Raw genomic sequence first — 6,741 nt, 5'->3', positions numbered from 1 at the left:
AAAAAAAAAAAAAAAAAAAAAAAACAACCAAAGCTGATATACTTGAGAATCTGCTCATCTTGGAGCAACCAGATCTTGGGGTACAGAATTTAGCATCTGAATACAAGCACCATCAGACCAACCCTCTACAGTAGCCAGGCTTGCCTGGAGTTGAGAGTCACACTCTAACCTTAGCCGCCTGAGTGCTGGGATTACAGGTGTGAGCCACATACCCCATACTTTTTCTATTCTACACCTTCTAGGATGTTTTGTTTTCTGCTAGGTATTTTGTTTCAACAATTATTTTAAGTAATTAACACACCGAGAAAATCCATGGTGGCTGAGAATTAAAGGCTTTGTCCTATGCCCGAAATCTTAAGGAAAGTAACAAAGAGAGGAAAGATAAACCTTGGTGTTTGCTAAACAAATTTGCAGAGTCACCATGAAGAGACTTTGAAGGCTTATATTGACTGTCAACCTGATAAGATCTAGAGTCACCTAGGAGACAAGCCTCTGGGCGTGCTTATGAAAGACTGTCTGAATTAAATTAAAGGAGATGGGAAGACCCACCGTGAATGTGGGCAGGGGCATTCCGGGGACTAAAGTCCTGAACTGCATGAAAAGGGAGAGGCTAGCAAGGGCTGTCATCGTTCTTTGCTTCCTCAACTGCAGATGCAATGTGAAAAGCTGTCTGGGACTCTGTTCCCTGCCTCTTCTCTGCAGTGATACATTGTACCCTCAACTCCTACACCAAATAAACCTTCCTTCCATCACAGCAGAAGGACCAGTAACTGATACAGAGACCAGACAAAAAGACACTTATTTCAGGTTTTTCTGTAGGTCAAGAACTTCAAAAGCTTTTCCTTCCTTCCTTCCTTCCTTCCTTCCTTCCTTCCTTCCTTCCTTCCTTCCTTCCTTCCTTCTTTTTCTTTTTTGAGACAGAGTCTCTCTATGTAGTCCTGGCTGTCCTGGAACTCATAGAGATCCTCCTGCCTCTGCCTTCTGGGTACTGACTAGAAGTGTGTGCCATCACTCACTTTAAGAACAATTTGAAGAGTCCAGAGAATGGTCTATTACTAAGTTTGTTTTCTGTTCCAAACTGTGGCACAGTTACCAAGAACAAACCCCAGCTGAGCAGGGGAGGACAGTTTCATTCTTGACTGAGTGAAAGAGTGGGAGAGAGCCTGGCAAACCTCGACCCTTTGAAGTAGAGTGTTTCTAGATACAAGAGGGAGAAATGAGCACCAAAGGATAGGTTTATGAAAGAGAAAAATATTCATGTCTTTTCTACAACTAGGTGGACATTTTCCAGGAATGGGGTGGGGTGGGGTCCTACTTCTCCTCTCTCCTTTTATGGCTCTTTCCTGTGATTTCTGCACAATTGTCAACTGTCATGACACTGGAGTCTGAGGTATTTAGCATGGAGAGGGGATTATAATGACATTGGAGAGAACTCAGTGAACTGTGGTAGCCAGTTAGATGCAGCCAACTTGCGTGCTTGGAGAGGAACTTCTGGCCTACAAGCATCCTGTCCTCAGAGATAAATGATAATTCGATCAGGATAGAAATTTGACCAGGTCATCTAGGCCTCAAACTCTTGAACTTTCCAACGTATGATCACTTTTCACTTGTGAAAAAATTTTCACCCATGGAAGGAGTTACAGAGACAAAGTTTGGAGCTGAGACAAAAGGATGGACCATCTAGAGACTGCCATATCCAGGGATCCATCCCATAATTAGCCTCCAAACGATGACACCATTGCATACACTAGCAAGCATTTGCTGAAAGGACCCTGATATAGCTGTCTCTTGTGAGACTAGGCCGGGGCCTAGCAAACACAGAAGTGGATGCTCACAGTCATCTATTGGATGGATCACAGGGCCCCCAATGGAGGAGCTAGAGAAAGTACCCAAGGAGCTAAAGGGATCTGCAACCCTGTAGGTGCAACAACATTATGAACTAACCAGTACCCCGGAGCTCTTGACTCTAGCTGCATATGCATCAAAAGATGGCCTAGTCGGCCATCACTGGAAAGAGAGGCCCATTGGACACGCAAACTTTATATGCCCCAGTACAGGGGAATGCCAGGGCCAAAAGAATGGGAATGGGTGGGTAGGGAAGTGGGGGGGGGGGTATGGGGAACTTTTGGGATAGCATTGGAAATGTAATTGAGGAAAATTCGTAATAAAAAAATATTTTAAAAAATTTAAAAAAAGAAAAAATTTAAAGGATCTATTTTGTTTTATTTTTAATGATGTGTATATGTGTGTCTATGGGTGAATGCATGTGCATGTGAGCTCAGATACCTGTGGAACCCAGAAGAATGGGCAGGGTCCTCTGAAGCTGGGGTTCCGGGAAGATGCGAGCCATCTGACGTGGGTGCCAGGAATGGAACTTGGATCCTCTGTAAGAGCAGAGTGAGCTCTTAAGCACAGAGTCGGCTAAGCCTCCAGGTGAGAATTTCTACACAACCTTGAGTGTATAAAAACATTGAAAAATCACATAAATCAATCAATCACTGTAATAAGCCATAAGTAAATTTATTTTACAATTATTTGACATACGTATAATTTGGTCATTTATTAAAAATGAAAACAAATTAATCTACTAATGAAATAAATGTGTGTGTTTGTCTTTTACCTAAAGACTTAAATGTTGACAAGATGGCTCAAGATTGCCAAGTAGTTGCCTTACAAGCAACCGAGGACCTGAGTCTGACCCCTGGAACCTAAGTAAGCGTAGGACAGAGCCAACCCTCCAGAGGTGTCCTCTAATCTCACATGTACAGTATGCCCCTGAAACAACAACATCAAGATGAGGTCCATCAGCACTACACATCACAGAGCATCTTCAGTGTTTTACAAAGTTGATCGGCATTTGAACTTTCATTGCCAACGCTGAGAATAAAGTTCACTTAAATGTTTAGTACAAAATAGAGAAGTATGTTTATGGCCTTGGTGGTCTTTTGGGTTCACAAAGGCTTAACAGGCACAACACAGCCAGTTCTCTTAGCCACCGAATCGTCTCTGCAGCCCTGCTGTTTCATTTCTAGAAGAGAAGAAAACTGTGTGTTCAGAAAAAAAATAAAAATTCATGAGACCTACTGTGTTTCAGGCAGTCCTCACTAGTATTGTGAGTTGTGTGAGATGGCAAGGCAGAGCAAAATGCTCATTGTGTGCTCAGAACTAACGCTGCAACGGAGTTCCATGCTTCAGCATGGGCAAGATTCATCACACATTTGAATCTGAGTTAGTTTTTGGCCATTGTATGTTCAGATACCTTTGATGGTTGCTAATTATTTCTTTTTTCTTATTTATTTAATGTCTATGAGTAGTAGCTGTACAGATGGTTGTGAGCCTTCATGTGATTGTTGGGAATTGAATTTAGGACCTCTGCTCGCTCTGGTCCACCCCACTTGCTCAGGCTCAAAGATTTATTTATTATTATATGTAAGTACACTGTAGCTGTCTTCAGACAGCACCAGAAGAAGGTGTCAGATCTCATTATGGGTGGTTGTAAGCCACCATGTGGTTGCTGGGATTTGAACTCAGGACCTTCGGAAGAGAAGTTGGTGCTGAGCCATCTCACCAGCCCGTTAATTATTTCTTAACCTTCACATTTCAGCTATATGACCCAAATTTTAAGAAGCTAGGACTTAGTTATAATTGTGAAGCCTAAAGTTTTAAGTTTAAAAATCTTTGTTTCTAAAACCGTGCCTAAGAGATCTTTAAAACGAAAATGCCTCTAAACTGCACGCCTCACTCAAGGACAGATCAACCTCTGGGACCCACTTGTTCAAGGACAGATAACTTCCTGGAATTCTGGGAGCTGTTGTTCATGAAAGAACAAACCACACGGTTTCACTTCTGTAAGCAAGGCTGGTTGCCCCCGCTGCCCAGGATGTGCTTGATCGCACATAGGCGGGAGATACATAGGCACGAAGCACATCATGATGCGTGCTTACCGCCATTAGGTAAAAGTGGGAAGTACTTAACCCCGGGGTTTTTGCCTTTATAAGCAACAAAGGAACAAAATCCGAGACCTTCTCTGGTGATCCCTGGTATGGATCTGGCCAGTGTCCGTTGTCCTGGTTTGCTTCAATTTTGGCTCAAAAATTGTGGTAGTGGGATTATTCCTGCTTAGTGGGATTAACATAACACACCCAAATAGCCTATCCTCTCTTAAATGCCTTCCTTCTGTCATTTCCTGCCAGCAGTCAGGTTTAAGGACTTCATGACAAATATCTGCCAGGAAGATTTGCGCGTATTTTTTTATATATACGAATGATGCCCAGCTAGCAGTACTATGAGGTTCCACACGTTGGGTAATTAAAGGTCAAAGACTTGGCTACCATTAGGAACTGGGAACAACTCCCCAGACGATAAGAAGTAGTTGAGAAGTCTGGTTGAGCTCTGGAGCATCTTTGTGCAGGCCTTTTGAATACTTCCTGAAAAATGACTGTAAAAAGATGCAAGCACAGAGAGAATCCTGTTGGTCCGTAACTGACTTTTCTACCTTGCAAGAACCAAGCTGTTCTGAGCGCATGCTTTCTCTTTTCTTCTTGCTTCCTCCCTTCCTCTCTCCTTCCCTTCTTCCTTCCTTGCTTCCTTTTCTTCCTTCTTGAAAAACAGACACAAACAAGCCAGGATATGAATAACTTTGTTTATTGGATACATTTTAAAATCTTAGAAGGAGGACATGACTATGGGTTCTAGAGCTCTGCAGTAAGCCATAAAAGTGCTGGTCGAGCCAGTAAAAAGTTAGCAGAAATAGAAATAATGTTATTTGAAATACTCTGTGGGTTGGCAAGATGGCCAGCTGATACAGGCAAGTCTTAAGCCTGATGACCTGGTCCTATCCCCGGGGACTCCTGTGGTGAAAGGAAAGAACCAGCTCCCACAAGTTGTCATTTGACCTCCAATTTACACGTTGGTGTGCATGCACACATGCTTCAGCACGTGTTTACTCATGTCAGTAAATGTGACATCTGAAAAAATTCGGTGGCAGCTGTCTATAAACTGTTCAAGCTCATTTATAAGATGCACAAATGAAAGTATTAACCTCAAAGTCTGGAGACGAATGGATTTGAAAAAAAAGGGGGGGGGGAGTTATTAAACCATGAACCAATACAGATGGTAGAAAAAAAAAGTTGACAACAGTTGAACAGTGTCAACTGGATCAGAACCCAGAACTAAGAACTTTTGAGATGGGGTCTCCCAAAGCCAGACTGACTAAATTTCTATGTAGCTAAGGATTACCCTGAACTCCTGATCCGTCCTTCTGTTTCCATATTCATATGCTGAAATTACAAACTTATACCACTTTGCCCAGTTTTAAGTGGCACTGGGACTTGTACCCAGGACTTCATGAATGAGAGGCAAACATTCTACCAGCCTAAAAGCACTTAAAAATTATATTATTTTATTTATATGAGCATTTTGCTTGGATAGATGTAGATGTAGAGATAGATAGATATAAATATGGATATATGTGCACTATTTGTGTTCCCAGTACTTGAGGAAGCCAGAAGAAGGTGTTAGACCTCCTGGACAGTTGTGAGGCACTGGGTAAATACTGAGACTCAAACCTGGGTACTCTGTAAGAACAAGTACTCTAACCCCTGAACCATTTCTCCAGTCCCTTAAATTTCCTTTAAAATTTAGAGTGTGTGTGTGTGTGTGTGTGTGTGTGTGTGTGTGTGTGTGTGTGTGTGTAAGTTTGCTATGGCATAAGTGTGGAGGTCAGAGGTCAGCTCTCTGGAGTTGGCTTTCTCCTGCCTTTGTGGGATCCAGGTCCTGAACACAGCTCATCAGGCCTCTGTCTGCTCATCCACCTTTGCTAACCTGAATTTTTTTTAAATAACAAAAATTCGGGGAACAAAGATTGTTGAGATAACCTTTTTTACCTTGTGTGAAGGCATGTCTCTGTAGTTTCCATCGTTAATTCTGTACCAGCAGAGAGCTAAATGCTGGCAGGATTTTGGTATTGTAGATTTTATGACCCATCACTGGGTTTTCTATTTTGTAAATATTTGTCCTTCCCCACGTGCCTAAAGGCAATCTAGAATATCATCAGAGGTTGTCTCAGTGCCGATTGGTTATAATAAAGATCTGCCAGCCAAGAGCTTAGACGGAGGGCAGAACTTCCTGGCAGAGAGAATGAGGAAGGGTGAAAAAAGTCAACTCCAGAGATTCAAGAGGTGACGTAGAAAGGAACAGACATGAACCACAGCACAGAAAGCTGACCACATGGCAGGTCGTAGGCAAGATATAATCAGGTTAAGTTAGATGAACTAGCTGGGAGAACGCCCTGGCAAAAGGCCTAGGCTTTAAACTATATTAAAAGTCTTCATGTCATTATTTATAACACTGGAGGATCTGAGAAAGTTCCACAATAAAATATGTAAGTTGTCTACAGTGAACCTGTATTAATTGTTAACAAAGGAAAGATTAACTGAAGGTAAAATGAGCTGGGAAGCTTCAGGACAGGAGGACAGCCCCTTTTTGCTTCTGGATTGGTTAGGACAGACAGTCTGAAAGCTTGTATGTAAGCCGGTGCGCAGTGATGGGATTTACAAAGAAGTTCCGACCTTGTCTTTTATTGGTTTTCTCATCAGCTGTTGACTGTCTAATGTCTTTCCTCCCTTTGTAATTAAATTTAGAGCATTTTATATTTTATTTCCTTTACCCTTTCCTTTACTCAGGGAAGTTTACAATGATGACAACACCAGAGGAAAATTTCCAAACAACCAGGAGATTCTC

The sequence above is a fragment of the Mus caroli genome, chromosome 1 (assembly GCF_900094665.2).
Source record: "Mus caroli chromosome 1, CAROLI_EIJ_v1.1, whole genome shotgun sequence".
In the NCBI taxonomy this organism is placed as follows: Eukaryota; Metazoa; Chordata; class Mammalia; order Rodentia; family Muridae; genus Mus; species Mus caroli.
This window is presented reverse-complemented; position numbering follows the sequence as displayed.